The following is an 18,055-nucleotide window of genomic DNA, read 5'->3' on the forward strand; positions in this document are numbered from 1 at the left end:
GCGCGAATCATATAGTAGATATGATCAACATAGTGATGTTCACCATTGAAAACTGCTCCATCTCATGTTATGATCGGACATGGTTTAGTTGATTTGGATCACGTGATTTTTTAGATGACTAGAGCGATGTCTATCTAAGTGGGAGTTCTTAAGTAATATGATTAATTGAACTTTAATTTATCATGAACTTAGTCCTGATAGTATTTGCATAACTATGTTGTAGATCAAAAGCTCGCGATGTAGCTCCCCGTTTATTTTTGATATGTTCCTAGAAAAACTATGTTGAAAGATGATAGTAGCAGTGATGTGGACTAGGTCCGTGATCTGAGGATTATCCTCATTGCTGCACAGAAGAATTATGTCCTTGATGCACCGCTAGGTGACAGACCTATTGTAGGAGCAGATGCAGACGTTATGAACGTTTGACAAGCTCGGTATGATGACTAATTGATAGTTTAGTGCACCATGCTTTACGGCTTAGAACCGGGACTTCAAAATGTTTTGAACGCCAGGGAGCATATAAGATGTTCCAAGAGTTGAAATTGGTATCTCATACTCATGCCCGTGTCAAGAGGTATGAGACCTCTGACAGTACTTTGCCTACAAGATGGAGGAGAATAGCTCAACGAGTGAGCATGTGCTCAGAATGTCTGAGTACTACAATCACTTGAATCAAGTGGGAATTAATCTTCCCGATAAGATAGTGATTGACAGAGTTCTCTAGTCACTATCACCAAGTTACTAGAACTTCGTGATGAACTATAATATGCAAGGGATAACGGAAACGATTCCCAAAGCTCTTCGCGATGCTGAAATCGGCGAAGGTAGAAATCAAGAAAAAGCATCAAGTGTTGATGGTTGACAAGACCACTAGTTTCAAGTAAAAGGGCAAGGGAAAGAAAGGGAATTTCAAGAAGAATGGCAAGCAAGTTGCCACTCCCATGAAGAAGTCCAAAGCTAGACCCAAGCCTGAAACTGAGTGCTTCTACTGCAAAGGAAATGGTCACTGGAAGTGGAACTGCCCTAGATACTTGGCGGATAAGAAGGATGGCATAGTGAACAAAGGTATATTGGATATACATGTTATTGATGTGTACTTTACTAGTGTTTATAACAACCCCTCGGTATTTGATACTGGTTCAATTCCTAAGAGTAGTAACTCGAAACAGGAGTTGCAAAATAAACAAAGACTAGTTAAGGGCGAGGTGATGATGTGTGTCGGAAGTTATTCCAAGGTTGATAAGATCACCATCGCACACTCCCTTTACCTTCGGGATTACTGTTGAACCTAAAATAAATGTTATTTGGTGTATGAATATGATTGGATCATATTTATTGCAATACGGTTAGTCATTTAAGTTAAAGAATAATTGTTGTTCTATTTACATGAATAAAACCTTCTATGGTCATACACTCAATATAAATGGTTTATTGAATCTCAATCGTAGTGATACACATATTCATAATATTGAAGACAAAAGATGCAAAGTTAATAATGATAGTGCAACTTATTTGTGGCACTGCCGTTTAGGTCATATTGGTGTAAAGCGCATGAAGAAACTCCATGCTGATGGGCTTTTGGAATCACTTGATTATGAATCACTTGATGCTTGTGAACCATGCCTCATGGGCAAGATGACCAAGACTCCGTTCTCCGGAACAATGGAGCGAGCAACTGACTTATTGGAAATAATACATACTGATGTATGCGGTCCGATGAGTGTTGAGGCTCGCGGCGGGTATTGTTATTTTCTGAGCTTCACGAATGATTTGAGCAGATATGGGTATATCTACTTGATGAAACATAAGTCTGGAACATTTGAAAAGTTCAAAGAATTTCAGAGTGAAGTGAAAAATCATCGTAACAAGAAAATAAAGTTTCTACGATCTGATCGCGGAGATGAATATTTGAGTTACGAGTTTGGTCTTCAATTAAAACAATGTGGAATAGTTTCACAAATTCATGCCACCGGGAACACCACAGCATAATGGTGTGTCCGAACGTCATAACCGTACTTTATTGGATATAGTGCAATCTATGATGTCTCTTACCGATTTACCACTATCATTTTGGGGTTATGCATTAGAGACAGCTACATTCACGTTAAATAGGGCACCGTCTAATCCGTTGAGACGACACCGTATGAACTATGGTTTGGCTAGAAACCTAAGCTGTCGTTTCTTAAAGTTTGGGGTTGCGATGTTTATGTGAAAAAGTTTCAACCTGGTAAGCTCGAACGCAAATCGGAGAAGTGCGTCTTCATAGGATACCCAAAAGAAAATGTTGGGTACACCTTCTATCATAGATCTGAAGGCAAGATCTTTGTTGCTGAGAATGGATTCTTTCTAGAGAAGAAGTTTCTCTCGAAAGAAGTGAGTGGGAGGAAAGTAGAACTTGATGAGGTAATTGTACCTTCTCCCGAATTGGAAAGTAGTTCATCACAGAAATCTATTTCAGTGATGCCGACACCAATTAGTGAGGAAGTTAATGATGATGATCATGAAACTTCAGATCAAGTTACTACCGAACCTCGTAGGTCAACCAGAGTACGTTCCGCACCAGAGTGGTACGGTAATCCGGTTCTGGAAGTCATGTTACTAGACCATGACGAACCTACGAACTATGAGGAAGCGATGATGAGCCCAGATTCCGCAAAATGGCTTGAGGCCATGAAATCTGAGGTGGGATCCATGTATGAGAACAAAGTATGGACTTTGGTTGACTTGCCCGATGATCGGCAAGCCATTAAGAATAAATGGATCTTCAAGAGGAAGACGGATGCTGGTAGTAGTGTTACTATCTACAAAGCTCGAATTGTCACAAAAAGGTTTTCGACAAGTTCAAGGTGTTGACTACGATGAGATTTTCTCACTCGTAGCGATGCTTAAGTCTGTTCGAATCATGTTAGCAATTGCCACATTTTAGGAAATCTGGCAAATGGATGTCAAAACTGCATTCCTTAATGGATTTCTTAAAAAAGAGTTGTATATGATGCAACCATAAGGTTTTGTCAATCCTAAAGGTGCTAACAAAATATGCAAGCTCGAGCGATCCATCTATGGACTGGTGCAAGCATCTCGGAGTTGGAATATACGCTTTGATACGTTGATCAAAGCACATAGTTTTATACAGACTTGCGGTGAAGCCTGTATTTATAAGAAAGTGAGTGGGAGCACTACAGCCTTTCTGATAAGTATATGTGAATGACATATTGTCGATCAGAAATGATGTAGAATTTTCTGGAAAGCATAAAGGAGTGTTTGAAAGAAGTTTTTTCAAAGAAAGACCTCGATGAAGCTGCTTACATATTGAGCATCAAGATCTATAGAGATAGATCAAGACGCTTGATAAGTTTTTTCAATGAGTACATACTTGACAAATTTTTGAAGTAGTTCAAAATGGAACAGTCAAAGAACGAGTTCTTGCCTGTGTTGCAAGGTGTGAAATTTAGTAAGACTCAAAGCCCGACCACGGCAGAAGATAGAAAGAGAATGAAAGTCATTCCCTATGCCTCAGCCATAGGTTCTATAAAGTATGCCATGCTGTGTACTAGATCTATTGTATACCCTACACTGAGTTTGGCAAGGGAGTACAATAGTGATCTAGAAGTAGATCACTGGAAAGCGGTCAAAATTATCCTTAGTGGAATAAGGATATGTTTCTCGATTATGGAGGTGACAAAAGGTTCGTCGTAAAGGATTACGTCGATGCAAATTTTGACACTGATCCAGATGACTCTAAGTCTCAATCTGGATACATATTGAAAGTGGGAGTAATTAGCTAGAGTAGCTCCATGCAGAGCATTGTTGACATAGAAATTTGTAAAATACATACCGATCTGAATATGGCAGACCCGTTGACTAAACTTCTCTCACAAGCAAAACATGATCACACCTTAGTACTCTTTGGGTGTTAATCACATGGCGATGTGAACTAAGATTACTGATTCTAGTAAACCCTTTGAGTGTTGGTCACATGGCGATGTGAACTATGGGTGTTAATCACATGGTGATGTGAACTATTGGTGTTAAATCACATGACGATGTGAACTATATTATTGACTCTAGTGCAAGTGGGAGACTGAAGGAAATATGCCCTAGAGGCAATAATAAAGTTATTATTTATTTCCTTATTTCATGATAAATGTTTATTAGCCATGCTAGAATTGTATTAACCGGAAACTTAGTACATGTGTGAATACATAGACAAAACAAAGTGTCCCTAGTATGCCTCTATTTGACTAGCTCGTTTATCAAAGATGGTTATGTTTCCTAACCATAGACATGTGTTGTCATTTGATGAACAGGATCACATCATTAGGAGAATGATGTGATGGACAAGACCCATTCGCTAGCTTAGCATTATGATCGTTACAGTTTCATTGCTACCGCTTTCTTCATGACTTATACATGTTCCTCAGACTATGAGATTATGCAACTCCCGAATACCGGAGGAACACCTTGTGTGCTATCAAATGTCACGACATAACTGGGTGATTATAAAGATGCTCTACAGGTGTCTCCGATGGTGTTTGTTGAGTTGGCATAGATTAAGATTAGGATTTGTCACTTCGTGTATCGGAGAGGTATCTCTGGGCCCTCTCGGTAATGCACATCACTATAAGCCTTGCAAGCATTGTGAGTAATGAGTTAGTTGCAGGATGATGCATTACGGAACGAGTAAAGAGACTTGCCGGTAACAAGATTGAACTAGGTATTGAGATACCGACGATCGAATCTCGGGCAAGTAACATACCGATGACAAAGGGAACAACGTATGTTGTTATGCGGTTTGACCGATAAAGATCTTTGTAGAATATGTAGGAACCAATATGAGCATCAAGGTTCCGCTATTGGTTATTGACCGGAGATGAGTCTCGGTCATGTCTACATAGTTCTCGAACCCGTAGGGTCCGCACGCTTAACGTTCTGTGACGATTTGTATTATGAGTTATGTGATCTGATGACTGAAGTTTGTTCGGAGTCCCGGATGAGATCGGGGACATGACGAGGAGTCTTGAAATGGTCGAGACGTAAATATCGATATATTGGTAGGCTATATTCGGACATCGGAAAGGTTCCGAGTGATTTGGGTATTTTTCAGAGTACCGGAGAGTTACGGGAATTCGTATTGAGCCTTAATGGGCCATACGGGAAAGGAGAGAAAGGCCTCAAGGGTGGCCACGCCCCTTCCCCATGGACTGGTCTGAATTGGACTAGGGAAAGGGGGCGCCCCTTCCTTCCTTCTCCTTCTCCCTTCCCTTTTTCCTATTCCATGTGGGAGGTGGAATCCTACTAGGACTAGGGAGTCCTAGTAGGACTGCACACTTTGGGTGCGCCCTATGAGGGCCGGCCTCCTCCTCCCTCCATCCTTTATATACGTGGCCAGGGGGCACCCCATAGACACACAAGTTGATCATTGATCTCTTAGCCGTGTGCGGTGCCCCCTCCACCATAATCCACCTCAGCCATATTGCTGCAGTGCTTAGGCGAAGCCCTGCGCCGGTAGCTTCATCATCACCGTCATCACACCATCGTGCTGATGAAGCTCTCCTCGACACTCAGCTAGATCGAGAGTTCATGGGACGTCGCCAAGCCTAACGTGTGCAGATCACGGAGGTGCCGTACTTTCGGTACTAGGATCGGTCGGATCGTGAAGACGTACGACTACATCAACCGCGTTATCATAACGCTTCCGCTTACGGTCTACGAGGGTACGTGGACTACACTCTCCCCTCTCGTTGCTATGCATCATTATGATCTTGCGTGTGCGTAGGAAATTTTTGAAATTACTGCGTTCCCCAACATATTGATCATTCAGTTTTATTGCTCTTGCTTTCTTCATGTCAAATACATATTCCTTCGACTATGAAATTATGCAACTCCCGGATACCGGAGGAATGCCTTGTGTGCTATCAAACATCACAACATAACTAGGTGATTATAAATATGCTCTACAGGTATCTCCGAAGGTGTTTGTTGGGTTGGCATAGATCGAGATTAGGATTTGTCACTCCGAGTATCGGAGAGGTATCTCTGGGCCCTCTCAGTAATACAAATCATAAGCTTGCAAGCAAACGACTAAGTAGTTTGTCATGAGGTGATGTTTTACGGAACGAGTAAAGAGACTTGCCGGTAACGAGATTGAACTAGGTATGCAGATACCGACGATCGAATCTCGGGCAAGTAACATACCGATAGACAAAGGCAATTACGTATGTTGTCATAATGGTTTGACCGATAAAGATCTTTATAGAATATGTAGGAGCCAATATGAGCATCCATATTCCGCTATTGGTTATTGATCGGAGAGTTGTCTCGGTCATGTCTACATAGTTCTCGAACCCATAGGGTCCGCACGCTTAACGTTCGATGACGATATTGTATCATATGAGTTATGTGATTCGGTGACCGAATGTTGTTCGGAGTCCCGGATGATATCTCGGACATTACGAGGAGTCTCGAAATGGTCGAGAGGTAAAGATTGATATATAGGACGATATTATTTGGACACCGGAAGTGTTCCGGAATGTATCGGGTATTTATTGGAGTACCGGGGGTGGGGGGTTGCCGGAACCCCCCGGGGGAATATATGGGCCATATGGGCCATGAGAGGGGAGCACACCGTCCCACAAGGGGTGGCGCCCCCCCTATCGTAGGCGGCCGGATAGGAGAAGGAGAAGAGGGGGTTCGACCCCTCCTTCCTTCTCTTCTTCGCCTTCCTTTCTTCTCCGGTGGAAAAAGGAAAGGGGGGGCGCCACTTGGGGAAAGCCCAAGTAGGATTCGGATCCTACTTGGGGAGCCCCCTGGCTGCCTCTCCTCCCCTCCCACCTATATATATGTGGTGAGGGGGGCGCCTAGAACACACAACATCAATTGTTAGCCGTGTGCGGTGCCCCCTCCACAGTTTACACCCCCGGTCATATTCTCACGGTGCTTAGGCGAAGCCCTGCGAGGATCACTTCACCATCACCGTCATCACGCTATCGTGCTGATGGAACTCATCTACTACCTCGACGCCTTGCTGGATCAAGAAAACAAGGGACATCACCGAGTTGAACGTGTGCAGAACTCGGAGGTGCCGTACGTTCGGTACTTGATCGGTCGGAGCTAGAAGAAGTTCGACTACATCAACCGCGTTGTCAAACGCTTCCGCTTACGGTCTACGAGGGTACGTAGACACACTCTCGCCCTCGTTGCTATGCATCTTCATGGATAGATCATTGCGTGTGCGTAGAAATATTTTTGTTTTCCATGCAACGTTTCCCAACAACTCTTCCTCGTCGCTGTCGAGGACGATGCGGGGAGGAGAAGGTTGGCGGCGGCCCTCGCTTATGACAAGGTTGCTGCCGCGGCTGCGCCGGTGCTCCGGCGTTTCCTGGGGCTCGGGCTTGACGGGGGAGAGCGGCGTCGGCATGCCGGAGGAGCGGGAGCCGGAGGACGAGGAGCTCGTGGCCGCCATGCGCCTCAGCAGCCACGAGCTTCTGCTCCGGCGCGAGAACGTCAGCGCCAGGTACTCCAATGGCGGCTCGTTGCCGCCCTCGATGTGCTTGAGGACGGCGCGGAGCGTGCGCCTGGGGACGCCCCACCATTGACGGCGGCCGTCGGAGTTGTGGCGCCCCCTTGACGCTGGAGCGCCGTTGGTGGAGGCGAGCTGGTCGGCGTGGCGACGCTGGAAGTACGCCGTCCACAGAGGTGCATTGTCGGGGGAGTACCCCGGCTGCTGCCGGGATTCCTCCGACAGGACGCCCGGATCTGTGCGATCTCGCCGCGGCGGTCCGCGGTGGAGGGCGGCGGGGGCACGGGGACGCCACCGGCGCTGAGTCTTCACGAGCCCGACACGCACATGTCAGGCGGCGCCTGGTAGTTGGCCTCGTGGAGAAGACGCGCCTCCCACTAGTGCAGATGGCGGCTGCCGAAGCTGTTGGCCGCCACTCCATCGCCAGGGAACCTCTCGCCATCGGTCGGGCTTGATGGGGAAAGGAGAGAGGCAGGAGAGACCGAGAACAAGGGCGGCTAAGGAGAGAAGGTGGTCGGTGGCGAGAGAGATGGTTGAGATGGCTGTGGCGAGGCGAGTGTGCGGCCAGCGGCGACGGAGGCAGATTTTATAGCGGCAAGGGGGCGGCAGCAGTGCGAACGCGTGTCGGGAAGGGGCGGGACGCGCGGTGGCTCTTCTTCACTTCCCCACTCGTGATCAATGGAAGGCTGACCGGCGGCAGCCTTGGCATTGATTCGCGCGGGAGCCGAGACAATGAGATGAGGACGACGATGCAGTCGCTGACTCGGTGGGTCCACGGGCCGGGAATCTGGCGCTGGAAGTTTTGGCACGTTCTTTCTTTCCCCCGGCGCCCCCGGTCGGCCCCCAGCGCGCTGGGTTCAGCCTGTCCTGGGGGAGGGGGGAGGGGCGAGTGGAGATGCTCTTAGCCCCTCCCCTGTTCTTTCCCTCCCATGTCTCCCATCCCTTCCGCTCCTGATGATTTTGACGCATGCCGCTCTGCCATAGCCATGGCCGGCCGCCACGATCGACCTTCTACTTAAAGTGCATATTTTTTAGATGCCTGTATACTTTAACTGCCTCAACATTGTATGTTTTTACCGAAGAACACCTTCAGTTAGGATCTACAAGTACAACCTAGACGGATAGAGATCATTAGGGGGCTGTTTGGTTTACATCCCACAGCTGCCCGAGCAAAAAATTGGTCATGTGTGATACGTCTCCAACGTATCTATAATTTTTGATTGCTCCATGCTATATTATCTTCTGTTTTGGACATTATTGGGCTTTATTATACACTTTTATATTATTTTTGGGACTAACCTATTAACCGGAGGCCCAGCCCAGAATTGCTGTTTTTTTGCCTATTTTCAGAGTTTCGCAGAAAAAGAATATCAAACGGAGTCCAAACGGAATGAAACCTTTGGGAACGTGATTTTCGGAACGAACGTGATCCAGAGGACTTGGACCCTACGTCAAGAAAGCTACCAGGAAGCCACGAGGTAGGGGGCGCGCCCTCCACCCTCGTGGGCCCCACGTTGCTCCACCGACGTACTCCTTCCTCCTATATATACCTACGTACCCCCAAACTACCAGATACGGAGCCAAAAACCTAATTCCACCTCCGCAACCTTCTGTACCCATGAGATCCCATCTTGGGGCCTGTTCCGGAGCTCCGCCGGAGGGGGCATCGATCACGGAGGGCTTCTACATCAACACCATAGCCTCTCCGATGATGTGTGAGTAGTTTACCTCAGACCTTCGGGTCCATAGTTATTAGCTAGATGGCTTCCTCTCTCTTTTTGGATCTCAATACAATGTTCTCCCCCTCTCTCGTGGAGATCTATTCGATGTAATCTTCTTTTGCGGTGTGTTTGTTGAGACCGATGAATTGTGGGTTTATGATCAAGTTTATCTATGAACAATATTTGAATCTTCTGAATTCTTTTATGTATGATTGGTTATCTTTGCAAGTCTCTTCGAATTATCAGTTTGGTTTGGCCTACTAGATTGATCTTTCTTGCAATGGGAGAAGTGCTTAGCTTTGGGTTCAATCTTGCGGTGTCCTTTCCCAGTGACAGTAGGGGCAGCAAGGCACGTATTGTATTGTTGCCATCGAGGATAACAAGATGGGGTTTATATCATATTGCATGAGTTTGTCCCTCTACATCATGTCATCTTGCTTAAAGCATTACTCTGTTCTTATGAACTTAATACTCTAGATGCATGCTAGATAGCGGTCGATGTGTGGAGTAATAGTAGTAGATGCAGGCAGGAGTCGGTCTACTTGTCTCGGACGTGATGCCTATATACATGATCATACCTAGATATTCTCACAACTATGCTCAATTCTGTCAATTGCTCAACAGTAATTTGTTCACCCACCGTAAATACTTATGCTCTCGAGAGAAGCCACTAGTGAAACCTATGGCCCCCGGGTCTATTTTCCATCATATTAATCTTCCAACAACAAGCTATTTCTGGTACCGTTTTTATTTTGTTTTCTTTACTTTGCATCTTTATCACAAAAATACCAAAAATGTTATCTTATCATATCTATCAGATCTCACTCTCGTAAGTGACCGTGTAGGGATTGACAACCCCTTATCGCGTTGGTTGCGAGGATTTATTTGTTGTGTAGGTGCGAGGGACTCGTGTGTGGCCTCCTACTGGATTGATACCTTGGTTCACAAAAACTGAGGGAAATACTTACGCTACTTTTCCGCATCACCCTTTCCTCTTCAAGGGAAAACCAACGCAGTGCTCAAGAGGTAGCAAGAAGGATTTCTGGCGCCGTTGCCGGGGAGGTCTACGTAAAAGTCAACATACCAAGTACCCATCACAAACCCTTATCTCGCGCATTACATCATTTGCCATTTGCCTCTTGTTTTCCTCTCCCCCACTTCACCCTTGCCGTTTTATTCGCCCTCTCTTTTCCGTTCGCCATCCTCTCTCCTTTTGCCCTTTCTCCTTCTGCCGTTATGTCTGAAATTGGGGAAATTATTGTCGATATGGACAATAATAATGTTATGGAAAATTCTGATGCTCCTGCTGAAGAACCCCCTATCTTACATACAAAAAAATTCTGAATTGGTAGTGGTAACATTATTGGAAAAGGAGTTATCCAAGATTTCTTTACTTGTGCCGGTGCTTTGCCCTCTATGGGTAGTTCTATTCTACATAGAACTAGTAGTCTTGCGGACGCTATCGCCATGCTTGTAGTTGAACTTGAAAGACAATTTATGCACATGCATCCCTGCATACAGAGGATTTTCCTAGAATTTTCTAACATTGAGCATTCTTTTGTTAAGCGTGCCGCTACTATCTTTTTGGCTCATGAATTCAGATTTATTATAAAAGAGGCCAAAGAAATCTTTGCGCATTATAGGGTGGATGCTGGACGTCCTCCCATAGAAACTATCCTATTTGATCAAGAGGAAATAATGCGTTTTCAATCTCTAGATTATGTTGCTTTTAATGAAAACCTTAGAAAAAAGGTTCCTACCAATATTCTAGTTGATAGAATTTCTGAACTTAATGATGATTTTGCTATTCGAAATAATGAGCTAGGATATTCTCTCGAATATAGGCTCACAAAGTTCTGTCAAAAGAATGCTTATAATGATGAATTGGTTGTGCAATACGAAGGGCCGAAGGAGGAACCTATACCTCCTAAAACTGATCTTGGGGACTTTTGTCCCATTAAATTTAGCCCTTTTGATTACTTTTGCTTGCCTCAAAGGAAACTTGCTACTGAACATAGAGAATATGAAATGAGTTTTAATGATCTATCCTATTACTATGGCACTACCTAGATCTATCCTTGCTTTTATGCCTAGCTAGGGGCGTTAAACGATAGCGCTTGTTGGGAGGCAACCCAATTTTATTTTACCACTACCAGTTCGAAATTGGTTTAGGGCAAGGGGGGCCGGCCCCCTCTTTCCTTCTCCTCCTCTCCCTTTCCTTCCCCCTCTCCTACTCCTACTAGGAATAGGAGGAGTCCTACTCCTAGTGGGAGTAGGACTCCCCCTTGGCGCGCCTCTCCCTGGCCGGCTGCCTCCTCCCCTTGCTCCTTTATATACGGGGGCAGGGGGCACCCCATAGACACAACAATTGATCCCTTGGATCACTTAGCCGTGTGCGGTGCCCCCCTCCACCATAGTCCACCTCGATAATATCATAGCGGTGCTTAGGCGAAGCCCTGCGTCGGTAGAACATCATCATCGTCACCACGCCATCGTGCTGACGGAACTCTCCTTCAAAGCTCAGCTGGATCGGAGTTCGAGGGACGTCATCGAGCTGAACGTGTGCTGAACTCGGAGGTGCCGTACGTTCGGTACTTGGATCGGTCGGATCGTGAAGACGTACGACTACATCAACCGCGTTGTGCTAACGCTTCCACCTTCGGTCTACGAGGGTACGTGGACAACACTCTCCCCTCTCGTTGCTATGCATCACCATGATCCTGTGTGTGCGTAGGAAAATTTTGAAATTACTACGTTCCCCAACATCTCCGTGGGTCCTTGAGTTGCGTAGAATTTCTAGGATCAAACCAAAATGCAATAAAATATGATATGCAATGATGATCTAATGCATAACATTCCAAATTGAAAATTTGGGATGTTACATTTTCATCATGCTCATATGATTCGCGTTCGTTACTTTGATAATTTGATATGTGCGTGGACCGGTGCTTGGGTGCTGTCCTTACTTGGACAATCCTCCCACTTATGATTGACCCCTCTCGCAAGCATCCGCAACTACGAAAGAAGAATTAAGATAAATCTAACCATAGCATGAAACATGTGGATCCAAATCAGCCCCTTACGAAGCAATGCATAAACTAGGATTTAAGCTTATGTCACTGTAGCAACCTCACCTACTTATTACTTCCCAATGCCTTCCCCTAGCCCCAAATCATGGTGAAGTGTTGATAACCCACAAGTATAGGGGATCACAACAATTTTTGAGGGTAGAGTATTCAACCCAAATTTATAGATTCGACACAAGGGGAGCCAAAGAATATTTGCAAGTATTAGCAGCTCAGGTGTCAATTCAACCACACTTGGAGATTAATTATCTGTAGCAACGTGATCAGTAGCAAAGTAGTATGATAGTTTTGATAGTAGTGACAACAACAATAGTAACAGTAACAGTGATAGCAGTGATTTTGTAGCAAGTGCAGTAGTAACGAGCAGTAGTGACTTAGCAAGAACAATATAGGATAAATTCGTAGGCATTGGATCGGTAATCCGTTGGATGATATTCATCATGTGACAGTCATAACCTAGGGCGATATGGCACTAGCTCCAGTTCATAAATATAACGTAGGCATGTATTCTGTAAATAGTCATACGTGCTTATGCAAAGAACTTGCATGACATCTTTTGTCCTACCCTCCTGTGGCAGCGGGGTCCTATTGGAAACTAAGGGATATTAAAGCCTCCTTTTAATAGAGAACCGGAACAAAGCATTAGCACACAGTGAATACATGAACTCCTCAAACTATGGTCATCACCGGGAGTGGTCCTGACTATTGTCACTCCGGGGTTGCCGCATCATAACACGTAGTAGGTGACTATAACTTGCAAGATCGGATCTAGAACATGGATATATGGTGATAACATAAACGGTTCAGATCTGAAATCATGGCACCCGGGCCCAAAGTGACAAGCATTAAGCATGGCAAAGTCATAGCAACATCAATCTCAGAACATAGTGGATACTAGGGATCAAGCCCTAACAAAACTAGATCAATTACATGATGAATCTCATCCAACTCCTCACCGACCAGCGAGCCTACGAAGGATTTAATCACTCCCGGTGGGGAGCATCATGGAATTGGCGATGGAGAAGGGTTGGTGATGACGAAGAATGAAGACCCCCCCTCTCCGGAGCCCCAAATGGACTCCAGATCTAGCCTCCCGATGAAGAACAAGAGGTGACGGCGGCTCCGTCTCGTGGATCGCGATAATTCTTTCTCCCTGATTTTTTCTGGAAAAATAGGATTTATAGCGTCGGCTTTAGGGTCTGCTGGGCCACCAGGTGGGGACAACCTATAACACCCCCAGTGTCATGCTACAGTAATCCCCTCTTAATGTGGCCATGTCATCATGATTACTATGCAAGTTGCCACTTGTTTTAAAATCAAATTCAAATTCAAATTTAATTTGCAAGTGAAATTTAAAGTTTCACCAATATGGTTGCAAAATAGTCCACCATTTAGCAACTAATCCATAACAAATAAGGAAAACTACATCACCACAATGCTAAATGGGCTGTAGCAATTAAAACAATACCAATTCAACCCATTTAATCACTTTTCCTATTATGAAAAATTCAAATTAACTCCTATGTCTCCCAAACTTTTTGTGTCAGTACAAAAGATTGCAATATAATTAAATGCCCAAGCTCCATAATTTTACAAAGTCATTTGATGGCTTATTTAATTGCAAACAGTGGTTGTTTTAAATGTCAGAAAAAGAAAAAGGAAAAATAGGAAACTAGCTACAACGGCCCAGCCCACTACCAGGGCCTTTCCCTTCAACCTCTGTACATGGAACAGAGGCCACGGTGTGGTGGACGCGCGCCCGCCGTCCACGCTGACGATTGACGCTGTGTCGAGCATCCGACGACCCTCCCCGATGGATAAGAACACCCCGCACCCTATGGACGAACCCTAATCCCCATTCCCCCTCCTCCTCGTTAGCTTTCTTCCCTCCTCTGCCGCTCGAACGGCATGGTCGTGCACGACCACTAGCGTCTCCGGCGCTCGGGAGGAAGTCGAGGAGCACCGCTGTCCTCTTCTGCATCGTCTGCAAACGTCAGGTCGAGCCGGAGCGCCTCGAGCCGTCGCCACCGGCCTCCCCAAGCCCTGAGACCGCATCCAGGAGGACCGCCGCCATCAACTTCGTCCATCCTGAGGACCGAATCCAGCGGGGACGGCCCGTACACTCGCCATCGCCACCATCTTCATCCTGTACATCGTCGTTGTCCGTCGTCGATTCCTGCGACTCCGGTCCACCTCCGACCTCCCCGACCTCACCATCGAGCTTGTTGTGAGCTTCTCCTCTATCTCCCTGTTTTTCCCCTTCGATCCGACGCCGTAGACTGCTCGTCCCGTCGTGCCCGAAGCTCCATGCCCGCAGCCATGCTCGTCCGCCCGTGGTCGCACCCCTGGTCATGTCCGGCCACACGTGCGTGCACCCGCCGCGCCCTGGCCATGCCCCGCATTCGCCTACTACCTTGGACGCCCGCGCCCCGTGCGCCGCGCGCGTCCGCGATCGTTCGTTGCTGCGCCTGCCCACTGCTACTTTCTGCTGATGCTGCTGCTGCCTCGCGACCCTGCAGTAGGCGCCTTGGCCTGCAGCCCCCGTGCGCCCGCTGTCCCACTCCCGCGCTTTGGCTAGCCACTGCGTCCCCTCCTGCTTGCGCTGCTGCACTTCTGCCGCCGCGCCTCCTGCTTTGGCCGCACACGCCCGCCGTCGTCCGCTAGCACGCTTCCCTACTGCGGCTGCTGCCATGCCGCTTCCGCCGCTGATTGCTGCTGCTGCCTGGCTACTCCCCCCTCCCGCCGGTGCTCCCTGACGTTGGCCGCCGGCGCCCTGAGCCCGTGCGCGCCCTTGTACAGAGCCAGAGGCCGCCTGGCTCTCTATATTAGGGGCCGGCCATGTTAGTTTAGCTAGAGATAGGTTAGATGTTAATTTGTGTATTAGGATTAGTCTAATATATCACTGCCAAGTGGACCCATAATTAGTTTAAAGAAAAACAATTTGAAAATAAATGTCTAAGATAATGACATGTGGGCCTGTATGGCTCTGTTGACTGGTCAACATTGACCCAGTCAACGCTGACTGGACTAGTTGACCGGGCCCTTGACCCCCACCTGTCATACACTGGCTGGGTAATCCATTGGGTACACTTAGCAGATTCTGTTTTAATTTGTATTATTAATATTCCAGAATATTATTAAAACCTTAAAAATTAATATAAAATAATCCATAACTCGGATGAAAAAACTTTATATATGAAAGTTGCCCAGAAAATTCCAACGAATCCAAATGCGTGGTCCGTTTACCTGTCAGATGCCTCTAACTATCTGAAAATGGAACACTCCCCCTCGGGTCATCTGTCTGACACAGGTCCGGAACCGGGAAAACATTCCCGGTTGAATTCCCCCTTCACCTATATCTTATAGCCTCTGCATTAGAACACCCTAGCTTTGCTTGTTGTCATGTCATGCATTTGTGTGCTTGTATTTACTGCTTCTTCCCCCTCTTCTCTCCGGTAGACTTCGAGACTGACGCCGATGCTGCCCCTGTGTTCGACTACGTCACCGACGACCCTCCTTCTCGTCTGAGCAACCAGGCAAGCCCCACCTTTGATCATCCCGATATCGCCCATTCCATTCTCTCATGCTTGCATTAGATTTTGCTGCCGTAATTGATTGCTCCTATTCTGATGCATAGCCTGCTTTTGTAACCTGCTTATTGTTACCTACCTGCTTATCCTAAACTGCTTAGTATAGGTTGGTTAGTGATCCATCAGTGACCCACACCTTGTCCTTGTTGCCCCTGCTTCATCATCGAAGAACCGATCAACGGGATCGAAGACCAGGCCCCGACACCTCACATCACATGACGCCCTTTTTGTTGCCCGACTCTGCAGAGTTACCATCGAGTGCCGAGAGTGGAACCTCATACATCACTCCTGATGAGATCTCTGTAGTGTAGCTATTCGGTCGTGGTCATCGAGGGTGATTTCCTCCTTAACCACTTCCGATATGACTCTGTCGTGCAACCCCTCAAGTGTGAACCTCGAGGGTGGTCCCTCTTACGTTCACCTTGATGATTACATCAAGTGAAATTCACCGGGGGTGATTCCTCGGGTTTTCCCCCTTGATGTTTGGACACACGGATACTTGGACTTTACAATTGTTATTTGGAAAGGCGGGTCGACCCTGAGGGGTACCCGCGACTGATGTGGAGACGGGTTGACCTGGAGGGTGCCTGCGAGATAATTACGAGGCGTGGCCGGGCATTCCTAGCCCTTGCCGCAAGTCCTCGAGACGGGGCAACGGGGTCACATCTTTCGTGAGTCTCTGCTTGTTACCGCGCGTTCCTAATCCACTATGATTTGGATATTTGATCCGAGGGGCCTCTGGCCTGACAGCACTAACCATCACGTGGGCATAGTATGGGCGTTCTGCGTCGTATGCATCAGCCGAAGCTTAATAGACGTCAGCGACTGAGCGGCGCGCGCCGGGTTGGACTGCGTAAGCACCTGCCTTTTTGAAGGAGGTAGCTAGGTCTGCTCACCGACCGCCCTCGCAACGTGCAGGAGTTCCCGGGGCGATGGCCCATGACCCCTGGGGGCATAGGTTTAGTCCGGCGTGCTTGACCTCTCTATTAAGCCTAGGTCGGGTTGCGGCGTATTGTTTGGCCGAGGCCGGGCATGACCCAGGAAAGTGTGTCCGGTCGGAGTTAATCGAGCGTGGTGGGTAAGTTGGTGCACCCCTGCAGGGAAGAAAACATCTATCGATAGCCTGTCCTACGGTAACGGACACTTGGAGTTGTATCCCGATCGATACAACTAGAACTGGATACTTGTGATGAGAATTGGATTGTGATGAGAAATGGATAGTATGGCTCTGGGATTGCTTTCTCGCAGGGAGTCGAGAAAGGATCTCTGGCCGAGGTTGATAACACTACTACTACTTTGCTTTATGCTACTCTACTCCCTCCTGTTGCTGCAAGATGGTGGTTTCCAGAAGATGCTAGTCTTCGATAGGACTAGGCCTTCTCTCTATTCTGGCATTTCTGCAGCCCAGTCCACATATACAACCTTCCTTTGATAATGTTGCATATGTAGTGTAGATCCTTGCGTGTGAGTATTGGATGAGTACTCACGGTTGCTTTACTCCCCCTTTCCCCCCTTTCTTCTTCTTTCCGGTTGATGCAACCAAATGTCGGAGCCCAGGAGCCAGAAGCCACCGTCGATGCCTACTACTACGTGGAGACTGTCGACGACCAAGAGTAGTTAGGAGGCTTCCAGGCAGGAGGCCTTGCCTTTTCGACCGTAGATGCTTTTGTGTTGGCCTTCTTAAGGCAAACTTGTTTAACTCATGTCTGTACTCAGATAATGTTGCTTCCGCTGACTCTTGTGTATTCGAGCTTATGTATTCGAGCCCTCGAGGCCCCTGGCTTGTAATATAAAGCTTGTATTATTTTAATTTGTGTCTAGAGTTGTGTTGTGATATCTTCCCGTGAGTTCTTGATCTTGATCGTACACATTTGCGTGTATGATTAGTGTACGATTGAATCGAGGGCGTCACACAACCCACCTGGGCGCGCCTGGGGGGCAAGCGCGCCCTCGTGGGTTGTGCCCACCCAGGTGCCCCCCTCAGGTGACTTATGGCTCCATAAATTCTCTTTATTGATATAAAAAATCCTCGCAAAGTTTCGTTCCATCCGAGAACATCTATTTCGGCACAAAAACAACACCATGGTAGTTCTGCTGAAAACAGCATCAGTCCTGGGTTAGTTTCATTCAAACCATGCA

The 18,055-nt window shown here is 47.0% G+C and overlaps 1 long non-coding RNA gene across 1 annotated transcript; it reads left to right on the forward strand.

Moving 5' to 3' along the window:
* Positions 1-14,191: 14,191 nt before the first annotated feature.
* On the forward strand, positions 14,192-17,752 carry LOC141026983 (uncharacterized). Its single transcript, XR_012189091.1, has 3 exons — positions 14,192-14,553; positions 15,786-15,862; positions 17,474-17,752. It is a non-coding gene; the product is annotated as an uncharacterized lncRNA (long non-coding RNA).
* The last annotated feature ends 303 nt before the right edge of the window (positions 17,753-18,055 follow it).

Source organism: Aegilops tauschii, chromosome 7 (assembly GCF_002575655.3).
Source record: "Aegilops tauschii subsp. strangulata cultivar AL8/78 chromosome 7, Aet v6.0, whole genome shotgun sequence".
NCBI classification, from domain to species: Eukaryota; Viridiplantae; Streptophyta; class Magnoliopsida; order Poales; family Poaceae; genus Aegilops; species Aegilops tauschii.